Here is a 22,434-nt window from a genome sequence, read left to right as displayed (position 1 = left end):
GATGCTAAAATTGCCCACATATTTAAGATGAATAGACAAGAGGCATTTTCTCTGTGGATATTTCCATACACAGTAAATTTTACATTATATATATATATATATATATATATATATATATATATATGTAGTTAATTCCCAGTTACATGTGGAAAATTGTAATTCTCCTATCAGCAGGTATGTCTCTAGGGAGAATAAGTACATTTTAATACTAATTTATGTGGAAATTTCAGAAAGGCATATTCCTGAAAAATAAACATCATTAAGTGAATTACAAAATTAAATAAAAATGGCACTTCAGATTTTGTGAAGCTTTGTTTCTCCCTTCCTTCCTGCATAACTACATGTTGTACAAAGGCTGAAGAATTGATTGTTTGTGTATTTGTATACATATGTAAGTGTACTTGAATGTTTATATTGACTTTTTATGATACAGATCATTGAAGTGGCAGGCCTGGCACTGTGGTGGCAATGTTATTCTTAATTCAGGTTTTAGTAGAGCAGCATTTCTTTTCTCAAAACAAGAAAAAGGTAAACCTGGAAAAGAGTATAGAAAGCATTTTGTTACAAGTAGGTCTTCTCTTAAAATCCAGGTGATAGGAAAACAAATGGAAACAGAGAGTGGTTCAACTACTTGCCTGAGGGCACCCAGGGTTTCCTTTAGCCAGAGCCTGGAATTCAGTACAGGTCTTTTTCTTTTTCTTTTTTTTCTCCCCACTGCATCATGATAATCTCTGGTTAGAGCCTTGGGTGAACTAATGACTTTTTTTTTTTTCCCGTATGCTGTATAACGTGGTCAACATTTCAAAAACATTTCATTCTTTTTTCATGTGAGCATCCCTTTATTGAAGCACCATTTGCTGCGTTTCTTTTCTTTTTTTGGAAGTGCATGGGCTAGGAATTGAAGCCAGGTCTTCCACATGGCAGGTGAGAATTCTACTGAACTACCCTTGCACCTCTTAATGCCTTATTTTTCATCTTATTTTATTTCATGAGTTACTTTAGAAAGGATATTTAAGTCACTAGTAAGAAATGGATATGTTATTCCATGATTATTTTAGAAAGATTGGAATGTTAGAGTGGATTTATTATGCAAAGCCGGCTCTTACACCCCAGGAATGTCCAGAGGATGCACCTTTTACCAGAACTGTGAGAAATAAATTTGTGAGACTAGCACCATCATCCCTGAAGAGCTCTGTAGTTGCACTTCTCTATAGGTCAGATGTTACTGGAGAAACTGCTGTCACTGAGCTGGAATCCTTAAACACAATGGGGATGACAGGATCCCGAGTTGGCAGAAGCCAGGTGGCAGCACTTAATAGCCAAAGACAGGGCAGATGTGGCTATTACAATAGACAGCAAACTCAAAGCAGAAGTCAAAATCATATGACTTGCAGATATTTGTGGGATTGGGTAGTAAATCATGAGGTACCTAGAAATATAATAGAAGGGCAGGCTACTAAATTCTTGTTCGAGCTGTATAAACAAGAGTTCTAGGTCATGTGAACAGAAGTTTAACCTGAATTACAAAACTGCAGAGTCATGGCCCCTTAATCAATTTCCAGACTTGAGACAGTTTACAGACCTAGAGCCCCATGAATGAAAGGGAGGCCATGTCCTTTTGGGGGAGAACTCTGTTACATTGCCACAAATTTATACTGCTAATCTTCCTCCAAGCCTTTCCCAAGGAGACCAATGGCCTTTTACCAGGGTAACTGTGCATTGGGAAAAAAGGACATGATCACATATTCAGGGATTATTAGACACTGGTTCAGAAGTGACATTAATTCCAGGGGACCTAAAACGTCACTCTGGTCCACCAGTCAGAGTGGGGGCTTATGGAGGCCGGGTGATCAGTGGAGTTTTAGCTCAGGTCCATCTCACAGTGGGTCCAGTGGGCCCCTGGACACATTCTGTAGTTATTACCCCAGTTCCAGAGTGTATAATTGGTATAGACATACTGAGCAACTGGCAGAATCCCCACGTTGGCTCTCTAACTTGTGCAGTGAGGGCTATTATGGTGGAAAAGGCCAAGTGGAAGCCACTAGAACTGCCCCTACCAAGCAAAATAGTAAATCAGAAGCAATACTGGATTCCTGGAGGGATTGCAGAGATTACTGCCACCCTTAAGGATTTGAAGGATGCAGGGGTTGTGATTCCCACCACATCCCCATTCCACAATCCTATTCGGCCTGTGCAGAAAACAGATGGGTCTTGGAGGATGACAGTGGATTATTGTAAGCTCTACCAGGTGGTAACTCCAATTGTGGCTGTTGTTCCAGATGTGGTATCATTGCTTGAGCAAATCAATACATCCCATGGTACCTGGTAGGCAGCTATTGATCTGGCAAATGCTTTTTTCTCAATAGCTATTAGTAAGGACCACCAGAAACAGTTTGCTTTCAGCTGGCAAGGTCAGCAATATACTTTCACTGCCCTACCCCAGGGCTATATCAACTCTCCAGCCCTATGTCATAATATTGTCAGCAGGGACCTTGAGCATTACTCCCTCCCACAAGACATCACACTGGTCCATTATATTGCTGATATCATGTTGATTGGACCTAGTGAGCAAGAAGTAGCAACTACTCTAGACTTACTGATAAGGCATTTGCATGTCAGAGGATGGGAGTTAAATCCAACAAAAATACAAGGGACTTCCAGCTCAGTGAAATTTCTAGGTGTCCAGTGGTGTGGGGCATGTTGAGATATCCCTTCTAAGGTGAAGGATAAGTTGCTGCATCTGGCCTCTCTTATAACAAAAAAAGAGGCACAACACCTACTTGGTCTCTTTGGATTTTGGCAACAACATATTTCTCATTTGGGTGTGCTACTCTGGTCCATTTATCGAATGACCAGAAAAGCTGCTGATTTTGAGTGGGGACCTGAACAAGCGGAGGCTCTGTGACAGGTCCAGGCTGCCATACAAGCTGCTCTGCCACTTGGGCCATATGATCCAGTAGATCCAGTGGTGCTGGAAGTGTCAGTTGCAAATAGAGATGTTGTCTGGGCCTTTGACAGGCCCCTATAGGAGAATCACAATGCAGATCCATAGGATTTTGGAGCAAAACCTTATCATCTGCTGCAGATAACTACTCTCCTTTTGAGAAACAGCTTTTGGCCTGCTACTGGGCCTTAGTAGAGACTGAACACTTAACCATGGATCACCAAGCTACTATGATACCTGAGTTGCCTATCATGAGCTGGGTGTTGTCTGACCCACCAAGCCATAAAATTGGGCATGCACAGCGGCACTCTATTGTAAAATGGAAATCATATATATATGAGATAGAGCCAGAGCAGGTCCTGAAGGCACAAATAAGTTACATGAAAAAGTGGACCACATGCCCATGGTCTCTACTCCTGTCACATCACCTTCTCTCTCCCAGACCAGAGCTATGGCCTCTTGGGGAGTTCCTTACAGTGAATTGACTGAGGAACAGAAAACTCAGGCCTGGTTTACAGATAGTTCAGCAGGATATGCAGGTACCAGCTGAAAGTAGACAGCTGCAGTACTACAACCCCTTTCTGGGGTGTCCTTGAAGGAAAGTGGTGATGGCAAATCATCCCAGTGGGCAGAAGTTCGAGCAGTGCACCTGGTTGTTCATTTTGCATGGAAGGAAATCTGGCCAGAGGTGCGTTTGTATACTGACTCATGGGCTGTTGCTAATGGTTTGGCTGGATGGTAAGGGACTTGGAAAGCCCATAATTGGAAAATTGGTGACAAAGAGCTCTGGGGAAGAAGTATGTGGATAAACCTTTCTGAGTGGGTTAAGAACATGAACATATTTGCCTCCCATGTGAATGCACATCAGAGGGTGACTTCAGCAGAGGAATGTTTTAACAATCAAGTAGATGAGATGACCTGTTCTATGGATACCAGTCAGCCTCTTTCCCCAGCAACTCCTGTCATCGCCCAATGGGCTGATGAACAGGGTGGTCATGCTGGTAGGGATGGAGGTTATGCATGGGCTCAGCAGCATGGACTTCCACTCATCAAGGCTGACTTGGCTATAGCTACTGCTGAGTTCCCAATCTGCCAGCAACAGAGACACACACTCAGCCCCTGATATGGCACCATCCCCCGAGGTGACCAGCCAGCTACATGGTGGCAGATTGATTACATTGGGCTACTCTCTTCATGGAAGGGGCAGCCATTTGTTTAACTGGAATAGAAACATACTCTAGATATGGGTTTGCTCTTCCTGCATGCAAGGCTTCTGCAAAAACTACCATCCGTGGGCTTACAGAATGCCTTATCCATCATTATGGTATTCCACACAGCATTGCTTCTGATCAAGGAACACACTTCACAGCAAATGAAGTGTGGGAATGGGCACATGCTCACGGAATTCTCTGGTCTTACCATGTTCCCCATCATCCAGAAGCAGCTGGATTGATAGAAAGATGGAATGGCTTTTTGAAAACTCAATTACAGTGCCAACTAGTTGGCAATAACTTGAAAGGCTGGGGTAATGTTCTCCAGGAAGCTGTATATGCTCTGAATCAGTGTCCACTGTATGGTGCTCTTTCTCCCATAGTCAGGATCCATGGGTCCAGGAACCAAGGGGTGGAATTGGGAGTGGCACCACTCACTATTACTCCTAGTGATCCACTAGGAAAATTTTTGCTTCCTGTCCCTGCGACCCTGAGCTCTCCTGGTCCACAGGTTTTAATTTCACAAGGGAGAGTCCTTCCACCAGGAGAAACAACAATGATTCCATTGAACTGGAATCTAAGACCACATGGTCTTAGAATCTAAGTGACCACATAGTCACTTTGGGCTACTCATGCCCCTGGATCAACAAGCCAAAATAAGGGGATTGCATTATTGTCTGGGGTGATTGACCCTGACTATCAGGGGGAATAGGACTGCAACTACACAATGGAGGTAAAGAAGAGTTGGAATATAAGAGATCCCCTATATTCTTATATTATTCCTATATTAGTACTGCCATGCCCTGTGATTAAAATCAATGGAAAACTGCAACAACACAATCCAGGCAGGACTACCAATGGGTCTGAAAGTTCAGGAATGAAGGTTTGGGTCACCCCATCAGACAAAGAACCATGGCCAACCGAAGTGCTTGCTGAGGGTAAAGGGAAAATGGAATGGGTAGTGGAAGAAGGTAGTGATAAATATGAATTACGATCATGTGATCAGTTACAGAAATGAGAACTGTGATGCTGTTTTGTGCCTGTTATACTATTTAAGTTGTAAGATATCAAGTTTAAGAATGAGTATTACCCAAGGACTTGCACCCTACTGGAAAGAGTTAATGTGTTTCCAATTATATGCAGGACAGTTGAGTATTGTTAGGTGAAAGAAAAAAATGTGTGCTTTAATGTTTTTTATTTAGAAATTAGGTATGGTTTAAGGTGATATATATAGGTGCCAAGTTGACAAGGGGTGGACTGTTATGGTCAGGTTCATGTGTCAACTTGGCCAAGTGGTGGTACCTGTTTGTCTGGTTGGGCAAGTGCTGGCCTGTCTGTTGCTATGAGGACATTTCATAGAATTAAATCATGATCACATCAGCTGCATCCACAGCTGATTCCATTTGTAATCAGCCAAGGGGAGTGTCTTCTGCAATGAGTGATACTCAGTCTAATCAATGGAAGCCTTTCAAGGAGGACTCGGAAGAGATAGGCTCTCTTCCTGCTTCGGCTGGTGAGTCTCTCCTGTGGAGTTCATCCAGACCCTCCATCAGAATTGTTGGCTTCACAGTCTGAGGATTTTGGATTCCATGTTCCCATGGTCACATGAGACACTTATAAATTTTATATTTGCGAGTGTTACTTGTTAATTCTGTTTCTCTAGAGAACCCTAACTAATACAATGGGCTAAAAATCAGTCTTTTAATGTATTCCTATAAGGGTAAAAACAAAACAGTTGCAATAAAGAGCTGTTATTCTTTGAAATAATGATGGAATATAGCTATCTATTTCTCCTTCTCTACTCAGTCTTAAAGTATGTATAGCTTGCATGTTAACACACACACACCCCTGTGTGTCTTCTTAGTATCTTACTTTCCCTTTTCTCCTCTAACTTCTTATATGAACACAGGAGTCCCTTGTTCCACCTCCTTGTAAGTGTCCTCTAACATACATGTTAATTTATTTTTATTTTTTCTCCCGAGTGTTCTCATTTTCCTCCCTTTTTTTCTGTCATAAACTTAAAATGGCATATTTTAAGAATTATGAATGTTCTTGGTATAGATATGTTTGATGTGCCTTTTTAAATGTAGAAGATAAAAGATTGTTCATCTTTAAGATTGTTTTCTATGGCACCATTTAAAAAAATCTAGGTAAATAAGCCCTTTTATGCTTGTACAGCTCTCAGTTAACTTATTTTCTGTGGATCAATGTCCTTTATTAGGAACAATCCCCCTCAGAGTAACATAAATTATGCTTTTATAACATCAGAACAACGGGCCAATTCTGATTATCAGTTTTTTAAACAATCATTTCATTTCCTTCCCATTCCCACCCAAAAAATAAATCAAACTGGATGGATGATATCGCTGAGATAAAAATAACTTGTTGCCTTTAGGTCTTTCAAAAAGTTATTGTTACTTATTTAAGACCTCCAAATAGTTATTTTTTAACACACTCTATTCTCTTTCTATTTACATGATAATCTGCTATGTGTGAAATATCACAATACAATTGTCATAGATCTAAGAATGAATATATACTGATGATGTTGACAGGTACACAGTTATCTATTTAATTGGAAAATTACACTCATAACCATGTGGTTTCAGTTCAAGTGGCTGTCCTAGATATGATGAAATGTTTTACAGTAACACGTATGAAAGGGGACCTTTGCTACACTCACATGCAAACTGGAGTTCTCAGAAGTCAGAAACTTAATTTTTTTTTTATCAAACGCTCACACTGATGAAGGGAGCTGCCTAAACCATGCAGCAGGTGAATTGCAAAGTTAGGGATAGAGCCTGAGCTTTTACACTTGAAGAGAAAGCTATTGCAGGCAGCATGGCTTTGCTGAGGAGCTCCACATACGTGTGATTACGTATCTATATGCACAAGGTTTCAAAGGATACCCTTGTCTCCTAAACAAACTCTTTCTACATTTGTCAAATATAGAAGCAATAGAATCTTTGCAACCTTTCCAGAAGATACTAATTGCTCAATATGAATCTCATTTTTCAGGAAAACTGGGATTGAGATATGAAGACTGGGTAGAAACATTACAGACCAATTTGGGAGTAAATGTGATTACATACAGTTGTGTAGACAAGCAAGCTGTTTTCCTTTTGATATATTTATGTATGTCATAGTCCTGATTTGTCTGATTATAATTTTTCTTTATTAAAGGAAATCAGAGTATCTACAACTGTCAGCAAAATAACCCAAAACTCAATGTAACCCGACATGGCATTGATCAGTCACAGAAGATTCGATAGAGATGTCACTGACTGGGCTGATGAAGTAAAAAACAAATTTTATTTTTTTCTTTTAATTTCCTTTAATTAGATCCCAGGCAATTTTCATGGTTTTCCTTGTCACTTCTTAGTCATTCAGCAATTAAAATATCTACTCTTGGTGTACCATGACACTTGGGTTTTGATATAATATAAAGCTGTAGTTGTTCTTTTGTCCTACCCACAATTTGTCTGGGCTACAGGTTGGGAAACCAGCAGAAGAGAAGGGAGATGATGAAGTGTCACTTCCCTGGACCTCCTTCCACCCATTCCCCGGTGCTGTTTGTGACCTATCAGGCTGAATAGATAGGAAGGTGTGGCAACCTGATTTATATAACCTAGAAAAAATAGCCCATGTTCTTAATCAATTCTTAAAACCTGCTGAAGATGTTATTTTTAATGAAGCGTGATCCAACTGAATGAGTTGGGTCTTACTCCTATTATGAAGACAGCACTGTGCGGAGGAGTGAGAAACTGAAAGTCCAGGGACGTGGAAGAGAAAGGAGAGGATGTTTCCATGTGACAGGAATGCCAAGGAACCCAAGGGTTGCTAGTCAGGCAGAATGCTACCGATCCCAGGAGGGAGCCTTCTTTCTAGCTGCTGAAACCATTTGCCAATAAATTTCTGTTCTTAAGCCAACCTATGCTGTGGTATTTGTCATAGCAGATGGGAAACTGAGACAGAAGGGACAGGAGTGGGACTATATTGAATATGTTGACTTCAGTGGTAGACTAACTTTGGTGCTCCCTACATACTGTGATTGCACAATAGCTGGGCCTTTTCCGAGTTCCTCCAAGATCTGCCATTGTGGTCTCCAACAGACTAACAGTCTAGCAGATGTCTTGACAAAGGCAGGTTAATAGGCTCCTTTACAAATCCCCTCAAATTTGTAGTGGCTGGTTCTTTCTCTGCTGTACTGAAGCTGGTTTAACCTGGCTAGCAGGAGCCTACTGTACACATCTCTTCCCTTTGCTTGCTCAGTCATGCCATGCCAGTGGCTTACAATTGGCATAGTGGGAGTATTTACACCATGGAAAATGGTATTTTCTGAAAATCAGCACTTCTAGCTATTTTCTTCCCCCAACCCCTGCAAAGAGCCAATTTGTCAGTATACCTCCGTAAGTGGTCTTTTTGGGTGGATTTATTTTTAGAATAACTCCAGGTTGACATTCTTTAAATTCCATGTCTGAGTACAAATCTCACACTCTTTTTCTACCTTCTGTGAAAATGTAGCTCATTCTTGAGCTTCTCTCTCCCTGACCCCCTTCCTTTCTCTCTTTTTACTCTTTTGTCTCTGCCAGTTCTAGCTATCCTCTTATTTTTATATTTCTTTCATAAAATGCCAGCTACCAGAGCCCTCATCCCTCAAATTCCATGGGACACAGCATTGGCTTATAGAGAGCTCTTTTCAAGGAAGTCCTCATTATTGGTCCCTTCAGCTATCCTCATATTACCTCAGAATGGCCAGTGGACTAATTAATGGTAGCAGAATCAAATCTGTATTCTTTTTGTATGGCCTGAATTTATCATTAGAATCTTCCTATAGGATGTAACAATACTAGCACTTATTACAATTGTTTCCAGATTTCCCCTGCTCCCAACTGCATTTAGAACGAAATTAGAGGTATTAAAAAGCACGTAACTGACCTGTTAAGAGTATTGATTTTGGTATTCTTGAGAATATAATGATAATCCTTATATATACTATATAGTTCTTACGAAGACATAGATTTATTACTCTTCCATTTTTACAGATGAGGCACCTAAAATATAGAGTGGTCAAGTAGCTTAATTTAGTCATGATAAGAAGTAGCTCTGAAGTGGTTATGAGCAGAATGCAGGTACTTCAGTCACACCATTGGGTTCAAATCCTGTCCCCAACACTACAAGCTACATGACCCTGGGAAAGATATTTGGCCTCATTCTTAGAGTAGGGATAAATAATAGCATTTGCTTTATAGTGTGGTTATAAAGATAATTAGGGGTTCAAGGGTAGTTCAGTGGTAGAATTGTGGTCTGCCATGCAGGAGGCCTGGGTTTGATTCTCAGTCCACGTACTTCCCCCAAAACAAAAGAAACAAGAAAACAAACAAACAAAACCAACAAATGGTGCTGCAATAATGGGATACTCACACTGGAAAATGATGAAATGTGACCCCGCTATACAGCATACAACAACAACAATAACAAAAAAGATAAATAGGTGATGCCTACAATATTGAAAGTATGCTATAAACATTTTCTCATATGATGGAGATTACAAAGATAAAGATGAAAGTATTAAAGACATTTTCTAGTCAGTTCAACTAAAAGCCACAGAATAGTTTGGCATTTTGTAATACTCTCCAAGCGATATTGATCCCAAAAAGTTCAGCCGCTTTTCCTATATTTAGTTTGACTTTTTCCTGGTAATGTCTAAACATATGAACACTAAGCATGATTTGGAAGAGAGATAAGAAGGCATAAAAAACATTGAAAAGAGCATCATACCAATTTGTAACCAAATTTAAAAAGAAATGCTACGTGATGTTATTTTCTTTTCTTAAAACATTGGTCTGTATAAAAGAAAATTTTAATTCTACCATTGGTTCATGGTTTACATTTGAATTTAAACACAAGCAAAATAATTCTCAGTCATTTTGTCTTTCTCTAAATATTTAGTAAAACGTTTCCTGATGAATTAGAAGTGCTAACTCAGGTATCATGGCTATCAATGGCCCCTTCTCTTTTGATTTTATTTATGTTTATCATATTTATTTCCACAGCTGTGGAAATAAATTATTTGACTCAAGAAAATAAAGGACCATATGATACCAGCCTGAACTAAAAAAAAATGCAGGGACTCATGTAGTAAAATATTGTCATACTAATAATATACCTTTATTTTTGAGCTCTGCCTTCTTACCCATGGAGTAATGTAAAACTAAAGCTATTTCTTTGTGTTCGTTCTTAACATTGTATAAGTTGCTTTTTTAATAATAATTTTGTTTTATTTACTTATGTATTCTTGAGATTCTATTACAAATAACTGGTCTTAAGGCACATATCACCTGCAGCACCTGCAGACGCAATTCGGGGATTAGATAAACTGTGCAGATTCCAAACTGGAAAAACTTCAAGGAAAAACTATTTCAATTTTCACAACGGTAGGATGGAAATTGGCTCTTTTCTTCCTGTTGCACTGAATTAATATTGAATTCTGATTCTCATTATTTTATTCTCATCACCTAGTGGCTGTGTTTTTGAGGACACAGGATGTCTTCTTATCATATTTTAAATCCAAAGGTAAAAAGAAATAGTTACTGTTATTGAGCATCTTTACACCCATGATACTATTTAAATCTCATAGCAATCTTAGTTTTTCATGAAACAAATAAAGTTGAGACAATTTAATATGCTTGTTCTAGATCTCAGAGCAAATATGTTGTAGAATAAGCTTTGAAACTTAGATCTGTGAGACTACAAATTTCAAATTCCTCCTACTCTTTACTTACACATATAGATGGTGTATAGATTGCATTCAATATGTATGTGTTGAATAATTCCTTAAGTTCTTAAGGAAGTAATGATCCAAGATTTTGATTAGAAACATCCTCCTGTGAAATAATTTTATTTCCTTACAGAACAGTCAGCCAAATCAAGCAGCCACTCAGATATAAATGAATGCCTTTCCCCAGTGCTGGTCTGTGAATCTAAAAGTTAAGTGTGACCTATGACATGTGTCACATCTAAAGCAGTGATTCTTAATGTGTGGTGCACAGTGTGATTGCACTTATAGGCAGATCATACGTATGTTAGTATTCACTCTATGACAATATCTAAAAGTTATTTACTGATACCAAATACTTACTCTACTTGATTTACTATTTATATAATTCACATATTCATCCTTGCTTTCAAATGTGAATGAAGAAATTTGTGTTGCATATGTCTTTTCCACAAAAATATTTGTCATTGGATGATTTATAGGGACTTTTGCCAAAATAGACAAGAATTTGAGGAATGTAGAAATTAAAGTCCCCAATGATCCAAATTATTTTGCAGTTTCCCTATGATGTAATTAACACTGTATAAAAGTCTGTTTTTTAACAAAACACCAGTTGATAAGTAACCATAATGTTAAACACATTGAGTGAGAATCAGTATACCATGTGATTCATCAATTGATTACTTATTTTTGTTAGTCTCACTTTTTTCATCTGAAAAATGGAGTTGGTTCAGATTAACTCTAAGTACTTATTAAATTTGCATTTCCATGTCCTTAGTCCTTATGGTATACTACACATTCAAAATAATCAAAATTATCATTTAAATGTAAGGTTTTCTTCTCAAGGTATTTGGTGAAGAATGATAGGCTTGTTGCTTTATTACCAATTTTCTGATTCTCTTGTAACCTTTTCTTGTGGTACATGGTACATTTATTTGAAAGATGAGATCATTCTTAGCTCCATTTTTTAGAGAACTTTACTCTGAAAGGAGCTTCACAAGAAAACAGATTAAAAAAATTATACCTAGATCTTAATAATTTACCATTCCTACATTACTCTATTATTTCCCATTGGCTTAGCCTTTCTACCACCACCATCTCTTCATTAAGCCAACTGGAAGGTAATGGTATGAACTTATTTTATCTCTTAGACAAGACAATTCTGCATCCTTACAGTAAAATTCAACATTCTTTTCTGTTTGTCTTTGTCTTTTTTCCATTTGATAACTCAAAGTTACTCCCTTCCTTTATTTGATATCTTTTGCTGGAGTTGATGAAATGTTTTCTATATTGAACTAATGATCATTATCAGCTTTATCTAATTTCCCTCAACTTCCTTATTCCATGGCTGTCAGTATTATGAACTTTAGGAAGACTTCAGTCTTTCAGTGTCAGTTTCCTTATCTCTAGAACAATCAAGTTAGATTAAAAAATCTTCCATTTTCAAAATTTAATGCAATTTAGACACCTGCAGTGCAATTAAGATTTTCATTCAATAGAACTTTATTGAATGAATACCTTTCGTGTGCTGGATATACAGTAAGTGAAAGGGATACTGGGATAATACATGAAGCCTATCCACTAAGGGTTCAAAATCTAGTGGAGACAAGAGCAGATAGAAATACTTACACAAAAGATGAAATAGTATCCTTGTGGAAGTGCCTACTAAATGCTAGAGACCACAATGGTGAAGCAGTGAACAGCCTTTCAGGGATATAATTGTGAAGGTGCGTTTGACCTGTGACCTGAAAGATGAGAGAAATCCTAAGCAATGAAGAGAAAAAAGAGCATTCCAGGAAAAGGCCAGGGGTCTTACTGAAGTCTGCTTAACTCGCTAGAAGGAAGTGAGCTTGGGAGAGGAAGCTGAGGCTAAGTAACAAGGTTATATTAACACTGAGAAGGATTTTGTAACTCCTGCCACAGTATCTAGACTTCCTAGGAAGAGAAGACCAATGAAAATTTTTGAGCAGGGGACTGATAAAATCAGAACTTCTTTTAAAAATGTAAGTGCCAGTACTGTGAAAAGTGAATTGGAACAGGGAAGCATGAAGGAATGTAGTTGTAGATACAGGACACCTATGAAAATTTAATTATTAGCTGATGCCAATTATTCTGCAGAGGGCTGGGATAGAAATATTGACCATTCGTGCACAAAAGTGTGGTATTCAGAGCTTGGAATTCATGATAATGTGAAATAACCATAAAAAAAAATTTCCTGATTAGATGTGTTCTCTACGGAGCAGTAAATTCCAGCTCTGAGCATTATGAGACGTTCTCAAGAAAACCTGCCTCAGGGAATTTCCTACAGTTGATTTATTATTTTGACAGTCATTATGTAATGATTTCTTGTGACTAAATTAAATTTTACCTTTGGAAATAGTTGTTTCCCTCTTTACTTATTTGTATTTCTATTACTCAGCATAATACTTTCAATGGAACTTTCTGTGATGATGGAATGTCTTAAAAGTACTATCCGTTGTAGTAAGCACTAGTCACATGTGGCTACTGAGCATTTGAAATGCAGTTAGTGTTAGCAAGATAGAGAAATTACAGTGATTTTTAATTTTAATCACTTTAATTAATAAATAAATAGCCCCACTTGGCTAACAACTACTATATTGGAATGCACACACACACACACACACGCACTGGCCAATTTCAAACACTAAGCCTCATAATCTATGGAAAGCACTCTCTTTTATATGTACTTCCAGGAAAGTTAATAAACACCCAAAGTACTTTCATTTTGGAGGGTAAGAAATACAAGCTGACTTGAATGGCAAGAAGAAGACAAATTGCATTAGTTTTCTATCAAAAACAAAATAAAATAAGAGATGATCACGTTTATTGATCACTTCTTTCTCAAAGGCCTTATTGAACCATATTTATGTTTTAATATCATCTGAAGTAATACTCATAGAACTCTTAAATTAATTCTCTGATAATGTGCATTTGACAAATGAGAAAACTGTAGCAATTTTCCATGGCATATAGGTAGAATACGGTACAGACACATTACTAATAATAGTATTATAATAATTTTAAAAATAAAAATTAATGCTATGTAGTAGATCAAGTCTGTCTGTCTCCAGGTCTAAATAATATGAAAACACACCGCTTACTTCCAATAAGAAAATTAGAGAATTTTTATCCATGCTAATTATATTCAGTGTATTATTCATTATTTATTGATTATATGGGTTATAAAAACAGACACAATATGTTTTGAGCACCAAAGTGATTCATTTAGCACATATAGCTGAAAAGTCTGAGGGAGAGTGAGCATAAATTACTGCATGAACAGATACACAAAGGATGTCACCAGGCCTTATTTTAGTTTCCTAGGCGGCTTAAAGCAGATACCTTGAAATGGGTTAGGTTTAAACAATGGGAATGCATTAGCTTACAGTTTGAGGCTGTGAAAATGTCCAAGTCAAGGCATCATCAAGACGATGCTTTCTCCCTGCAGATGGGCTGCTTGTCATCCTTAGCTCCGCTGCCACACAGCAAGGCACCTTGCAGAGTCTACTGTTCTTTCCCTTTTCTTCCAGCTTTTCTTGAGTTCAGCTTCTTGTTTTAGTGGCAGGTGTGCTCGCCCTCTGTGGTAGTTAGATTCAGGTGTCAACTTGGCCAGGTGAAGGCACCTAGTTCTGTTGCTGTGGACATGAGCCAATGGTACGTGAACCTCATCTGTCACTGATTACATCTGCAGTCGGCTAGGAGGCATGCCTGCTGCAAGGAATGACATTTAACTTAATTGCCTGGTGCTTAAATGAGAGGGCGCAATGTAGCACAGCCCAAGCATCTCGGTATACCTCATCTCAGCACTCACAGCTCAGCCCAGGCCTTTGGAGGTGCAGAAAGGAATCACCTTGGGGAAAGTTGTTGGAACCCAGAGGCCTGGAGAGAAGGTCAGCAGAGATTATCTTGAGCCTTCCCATATAAGAAAGAACCTCAGATGAAAGCTGCCTTTCCTCTGAAGAACTAATGAAATAATCCCCTTTTATTAAAAGCCAATCCATCTCTGGTGTGTTGCATTCCAGCAGCTAGCAAGCTAGAACACCCTCTCTCCCACCTTCTGTCCTCTTTCCTCTCCCTCCTCCCTCTCCCCCACCCCCTCTATATTCATTCTTTTCCTCGATTGAAGATGAGGACATGTTACCTAACTGCCTTTTTTTTTTTTTTTTAATCCTGCATCCATTTCCAACCACACCCTCAACCCTGCTTCCTGTTTCAGGATTTCCCTCTGTAAAGTCATCCTTCTCTCCCTCTCCACCTCAGTCCATGCTGTTCGAATGGAGTGGCCAGGCTCAGGACAAGTGACTAAATTCACATCAGTAGATTAAGTCTCATCCTGAATGAGGTGGGTCACACCTTAAATGAAGTAGCCCTATTTACAATGGGTTCACACCCACAGGAATGGGTTACATTTAAGAACATGTTGTTTCTGGGGTACATCCAGCGTCAGACCACCACAGGCCTTTTTATGTCCCTGTTCCAGTTTCCACATCTGGAGCATAGCATTTTCTTCCCTCTTACTAATTCATTCCAGCAGGAAACAGCACCTCCCCAGCAGGAAACTCAAGAAAATGCGCAGTCCATTTCAGTGGTGCTGATGGAGTGATAAAACCACCACTGAGTTAAACACCAGGGTCCGGCAGAATGTACAGTCTTGAATTACTTAAATTTAGCCACTTGTCCTAAGTCTGGCCACTCCATTTGAACAACATGGATGAGGACGAGAGGGAGAGAAGGGCAACTTTACAAAGAGAAACCCAGAAACAGGAAACACGGTCAAGGGTGTGGTTGGAAATAGATGCTGGATTAAAAGAAAAAAAAATAGATTTAAAATCGGCAGTGAGGTCCAAGTCCTCATGTTCAACTGAGCAAAAAAAAATCTACTCTTAAAAATTTGGGATGAAAGGATGTTGTAAACTCGATTAAATCTTTTTATTTGACACAATTTCAGATTTGTGGATGCTTAGTAGAAACAATTTTCATATACCCTTTACTTAGGTTTCCCTAGAATTAGCATCTTACATAGCCAAGGTACCTTTATCAAAACTAAGAAATTAACATTGGCACATTTTTTATTACTATTAACTAAACTCTGAGCTTTATTTCAATTTTCCCATTTTTTTTACACAGTTGTATTTTTATCTGCCTCAAGATCCGGTTGAAAAGGCCATGCTTCATTTAATCACCTTGCCTGCTTAGGCTCCTCCAATCTGTATGTTTCATTGTCATTTCTCATCTTTCATGACCTTGACGCATTGCAGAATATTCACTGGGTATTTTGTAGAATGTTCCTCCGTGTTCACTTGGTGCTTTTACTCAATGTACTGAGATGTAATTCAGGAGAATATAGCAGAGATGATCAATTCTCTTGTTGCAATCTATGTTGGTACTGAAGATGTTAAACCTTCGCTACTTGGGTAAAGTGGTGCCTGCCATCTTTCTCCATGTGAATTTTCTTTGCTCTTTCTACATTCTGTCAGCAACCAGGCACTAAGACCAGCCATACTTGAGAGGGAGAGAATTAAACACTTAATCCTAGAGGAAGGGGTATCAATTGTGGTCATAGATAATCCCAGTAGTGACTGGTGAATTTGGGGGAAGATATTTTAAGGAAATGCAAAATCCTATGACTCCTCAGCTTCCTACCCACTAATTTTAGCCTTCATCAATGGATTGTGCCTGTGACAATTATTAATGTTTATTTTCTTTTTATTTAAACCAAAGATGGTTACAGAATTTCAAAAGATTTGAATTATTTGTCAATTTCATATTTGATATTATTTGCTTAATGGTATATCATCTCATAATAAATTGCCAAGCAGAGTAACCAGATTATGCCAAGTTATCCCATTTTTTTCTTCAGTTGTTGTGTAAGAACACTCAAATAATTACCACTCTGAACCATTTTATTTTCTCCAAATTATCTGGTTTTGCAGGAAAACTAAAATATAAATCATTTATATGAATGATTTAGGCATAAACTCACTTATCTTTTGTTTTTACTTCTTTTAGCAGTGAAAATTATAGGTGAGTGGATACAAGTGTCAAGTAAATAAAAGGAAGAGAGGTTTGAAGTGAACTGTCTTATGAGTGCATTGATAAAATTCATTGCATAAATTCATAAATCTTTGTAACACACAGCCTGTAATTTTGCACATGCAGACTTTGCCAGCATTTTTATATTCTCAAAAGCTGTCAAAGTAATTGGATGAATCCTAAAATACTCTGCTAAATTTTTCTCTTGAACAATATTCTAACACCTGCTTCATGACAAGTGTTCTTTATTTTTCTGTTAAAGAACAGAAACAGAGGTTCTGTTAATCATTTCACCAAAGTACTTCTGCTTCTGTTTGTGAAATGTAAAATGTCAATATCCATATTTGTCTAGACTTCAGGAAAGAACATTGTGCAGGTTTGAAATTGTTGTTTACCCTGAGAAAGGCCATGTTCTTTAACCTTCATTCACTACTGCTTGGTGGAATCTTTTGATTAACTTGTTTCCATGGAGATGTGTCTCCACCCGTTCAAGGTGAGGTCACTTACTACAGTCCTTTAAGAGGAGAAAGCATTAGTGCCTACAAAGCCAGAGAGACCTTTGGAGAGGAAAGAAAACACCCCTGGGAAAGCTATTGAAGAAGCTTGGAGAAAAAGCTAGTAGATGTTACCATGTACCTTCCCAGCTGACAGAGGTTCCAGATGGCATCAGTCTTTCTTGAGGGAAGGTAACTTCTTGTTGGTGCCTTCATATGGACATTTTAATGGCTTTAGAACTGTGAACTTGCAAGTTAATAAATCTCCCCCTTTAAAAAGCCATTCCATTTCTGGTGTATTGCATTCCTGCAGCTTTAGCAAGCTAAACAAAATGGTATACTGTGTGTTTATGAAGTCATTTGAATTTCATTTCAGTTCTCTTTAAAGCACTAAGTAGTATTATACCCTACTATAATATCTTTGGGGTTTGAATATTTGATACCAAGTATACTTCTCAAATGAACTTTATTTAACAAGCACTCAAAGAGCATATATGAAGGAGTAGGCATTATTTTAAGTGTTTTACAAACATTAGCTCATTTAATTTTGCATGTATGTTTGTCTGCCTGGGTGTAAGGGTGGGTGTTTTCCAGTATATAGGCATTAATGACTGAAAAAATGTACTAGGATAGAAAACCTTCTTTTGGAGTATTAAATGTCTAGATGGCTCATTTTACTATAGGTGCCCTTTTCTAGGTAGCTTTCTTTTTGGGTATGAATGTGATTATCTTTGGCACAGACCCATTTTCAGAATGTATAAAACCCAAAGGGTTTAAAATACACCTGAAACATACCATGGTAACTTTACTGAATTCAGAAGATATTGAAGAGTTTGAACAGGTATCTAGGAGTTCTGAAAATACAGGTCTAAAAATAGAGTGGAGAAGTATGTAAAATAAGATATTGGATTTTTAAAAAACAAATGCTTAGTGATTTGTCTATAATATTAGGTCATCAGGGAATTAAAATTGAAAATAAATAACAAAGGAAAACATAAATTGCACAATAATTTGTAATGAGGTTTCTAGGTAAAGAACTTTCATCCAAAGACCCACATGTTGACCAAAAATGGGCATTATTTCTGCTATTCCTGCTCATTTTTATTTAATCTAATGCTTTGGGTTCTATATTAGAATATAGCGTCAAAAATTAAGTTTGGTATACTGTTATATTTAACCTCTGAATATAATAGTATACCATACTTAATTTCCTATGGATATTTCATGTACTAAAAATTATAGAAAATGAACTAATGCACAATATTAAAAGTCAATCCCATGTATTCTTCATTCAACTAAGAAAATCTTGACTACCCCATCTAGATGCATCTTTCTCCCAACCACCCAAAATAACTATATACTATTTTTCATTTTGTGGAAAATTTTTAAAGTGTTGTTACCATATATTTCATCAAAACAAAATATATTTTATTTTTTGTCTGTCTTTAAACTTCGTTTAACTGTAATCTATGTATCTTGTCATAGCATGCTTATTTTCTCAAAACTATAAGTTGGAGGAGAGGGCAGCAGCAACTCAGGAGGGGATCAGCTAAGAAAAAATGGAGCTCCATATCTGAGGACTGCCTCCCAATACCACAGAGCAGGGCCTGGGAAGCTGTGTCAACCATATGGAAAAATAGTCTCCTCAAAGGTAATTTTGAATAAGACAATGAACAAATGTAAAAGTTATGTTCTTGTTGACTTTGAAAATTCTGAAGCAGCTCAGAAAGCTGTGTCTGAAGGCTGGTGGGATTCAAGCTCAGATGACAAAGTAACAGAAACCAGATCTTACCAACCTGTATATTTCTAATTTGCCACTATCCATGGATGAACAAGAACTTGAAAACAAGCTCAACCCATTTAGACAAGTGATATCTATAAGGATGCCATGTGAGTCCAGTGATACGACTAATGGTATTGGCTTTGCTAGGGTGGAATCAACAGAAAAACATGAAGCTGTTATTAGTCATTTTCTTGGAAAATTCATTAAGACACCATCAGGAGTTTCTGTACCTGTAGAGCCTTTATTGTGTAAGTTTGCAGATGGAAGACAGAAGAGACAGACAGAAGCATGTCAAATAAATACATCCTTAATGGAAGACCATGGCATAGAGAAGGAGAAGCTGGAATGACACTTATGATCCAACTGCAGCTGCTATACAGAATTTTATCCTTTACCATACAATATTGCAACAAACTGAATGATTGCTCAAACTTCTATTACACCCTCCATTGCATCTTCTGTATCTGTTTACTAGCTGCAAAGTCTTTCTTGGATGCAACCTCAACCATAAGTCCTACAGCACCCTGGTGCTGCGTTAACTCTGTTGATGGAGCATAAGAGCCCGCATCTGTGATCCCTCCTTTGGCCCAAGAGATGGGTCACTTATCACTAGGCAGCACTGGAAAACTTTATGTCTGCAGTGTCAGTTATATGAGGGGCCTATTTGCCAGAGTGTACACATGCAGTCAATGCCAGTTCCCTTAAGGAGGCAAGTGCTCAGCAGTAGGTGACACAGAGACATCTAATGTCCATTCTCCACTTATCTTACCACCCAATATGCAACTGGAGATGTACAGAAGGGTATGGTATAGAAAGGGGTGAAAACTGAACAATCATGGATTTTTCTGATCAATTGTGCTTTAAGAAATTATTGAATTGTATACAGATTTTTGAAAATGTTATTTATAATACAATGAACTAAAACTATTCTTGCTATAAGTTCTATTAAGCACATATAGCCCTTAAATGCATCTAACAGTTCTCACGATCAGGTTTATTTTAGTGAAAAACAAAACAAAACAACAAAAGATTTTTATCAAATACTATTATACAAAATAAAACTTCAATTTTCTGGGTGTGCACAAAGACCATGAAGACTAATGCAAGTGCATGACCAGATTTGTGTGGTTTTGCTCACTTAGTGTTTTAATGTGTGTGTGTGTGTGTTTTAAGCTGTATGAAATGGGCTTACTGAAGTTTAACTAGTCTGACTTCACCCATGGTGCACGTGCTTGGTGTGTGAGCTGCTCCTCTGTATTACTGTCAGTGTCACTTTTCTTTGCTTTCCATTTTTCTTTCAGTGTAGTATGAAGTGTCCCATCCTTCTCTATGAATTCCAGTGTGCCTTAAGTCTTTCAGTGTTGTAGCTGTTTCAGCAAAAGTTGCTCAAACTAATGAACGCTTCGACCAAATGAGCTGGTCTCTTATGCCTTGTAAAACAGCAGCGCACGGCTTTTAAAAGGTGGTCAATACAAAGTTGCTGCAACTTTGGCTTTTTAAAATATGTGGTAGGTGCTTTTAATGAATTTTCACATGATGTTTAAGGTAGTGAAATGCATGAAGGGAAGAATGTTTTGTGTGAAGCTCATTTTCTGCCTGGGGAATTTTAATAGGGTCACTTTTCTGTAAGACTGTCTTCTGATAGTTTGACCGATTTAGGATATTTGCTTTATGATGCAGTGTAAAGGCTTTCTTTTCCTTTTTTCAAGAAACTTAACTTGATGTTCTAGATTTAGTGTAGGTAGCATTGGGAATGGGGATGGAGGAGGGGAGTCACTGAGTGTTTTCTCTTTCCTTTATACTAATGAAAATGTTTAAGAGTGAGAATTATGCTTGAGAGCCTGTAAACTGAAAAACAAAACAAAACAAAACAGAAAAAAAGTTGCCCTTGAAACTAAATAGCAAAAGCTAAAAGTAAGGATTTATTTTCAAACATAAGCTGATATGTGAATAGAAGCAAAATGATTGGCTACTAGGTCTCTCTCTCTCTTTCTCTCTCTCAAGTAAATTAAAAAAAAAAAGTAAAAATGACTTGGCACTCTTAAAGATAACTTCACCAAAGACCAAAGAGCCAGTAACCAGTAGCTCCAAATTGTCTCAGCATCACATCTTCTGTGTTGTGATTTTACTGGACCAGTTTGCAGTTAAGAGAATGTGCCTGTTTTGTACCTTTGCATTTAGGTTTTGTAATTTTATCATTTTAATTGATGCATGGACATATACAAACAAACAAAAAACATGAGGGTGAATTTGGGTCCAAGCCGTGCCACATTTCACAGAATTGCTTCAAATGTTAAGTGTAAAGAAAAACCAATTTTGCAACTATGAAATTCCTGATTCACAAATTCAGCTATTTTTATGTTAATACATATAATTCCCTGTTATTAAAGCTCTTTTGTTAAGACAGTTGCATTCATTTTTAAAGCAATGTTAAATTAAGTTGCCTTCCAAAACTGCATACTTGCCTGGTCAACTCTGGATGATCAGTTATCTACCTCAGAATCTTGTTTTCCTTTGTAATGGTGCAGTAGCTGGCCATCTATGTTTCCAAAGACCAAATACTCCTCGCTCAGGAGATAGGAATAAGCATTTATTTATTCTCAGGATTTTTTAATTTTTAAATTTGATGCTTGTTTTTGATAATAGATCTCAGTGACATTTCATAGTTTCAAAAGTCCTTGCTGCTCTGAGAAGTCTAGATTCTAGTAAAAATGATCTCATCATGAGAGTCTGTTTTGGTTTTTGTTTCCTTTTTCAAAATTGTGTTATCATAGGTTTTATGCTCCCTGGAATATTACTGCTTCATCAAAGTCCAGACTGAATGTGGCGCCGTCCCTGCACCTAGTATGTTTATAGACCTGGACCTCTCACTACTTGATATTTTTGCATCAATTAAGACTGAAATTTGATAGTTCAGTCAGAGGGGAGGGAAAATCTGTTCTTAGAAATGTCTAAACCAAGTGTCATACTAGTCTGGGTAAGATTTGGAAAACATAACTTCTGTATATATATATAAAGAAATCACTTAAACATCACATGGTAGACAGCCATTAAATTATAAAAGAATATTTATGAAGAAAGACCTCTCACATAGATTTTGAAAAAGTTTTTTTTTCATCGAGCTACCTATATGATCAAGAGAGTTAATTTTTTATTGGTTTTACTAGTGC

At 37.6% G+C, this 22,434-nt stretch overlaps 1 long non-coding RNA gene and 1 pseudogene across 1 annotated transcript in view; one reads left to right on the top strand and one right to left on the bottom strand.

Moving 5' to 3' along the window:
- LOC143644879 (uncharacterized) overlaps positions 1-22,434 on the bottom strand; it is a 49,589-nt gene that overhangs the window by 18,351 nt on the left and 8,804 nt on the right. The window lies entirely within an intron of this gene.
- Positions 18,278-19,969, top strand: LOC143643958 (RNA-binding motif, single-stranded-interacting protein 1 pseudogene; annotated as a pseudogene).

Source organism: Tamandua tetradactyla, chromosome 8 (genome assembly GCF_023851605.1).
Source record: "Tamandua tetradactyla isolate mTamTet1 chromosome 8, mTamTet1.pri, whole genome shotgun sequence".
In the NCBI taxonomy this organism is placed as follows: Eukaryota; Metazoa; Chordata; class Mammalia; order Pilosa; family Myrmecophagidae; genus Tamandua; species Tamandua tetradactyla.
The sequence above is the reverse complement of the archived record's forward strand: the minus strand, read 5'-3'. Positions and strand labels throughout refer to the sequence as shown.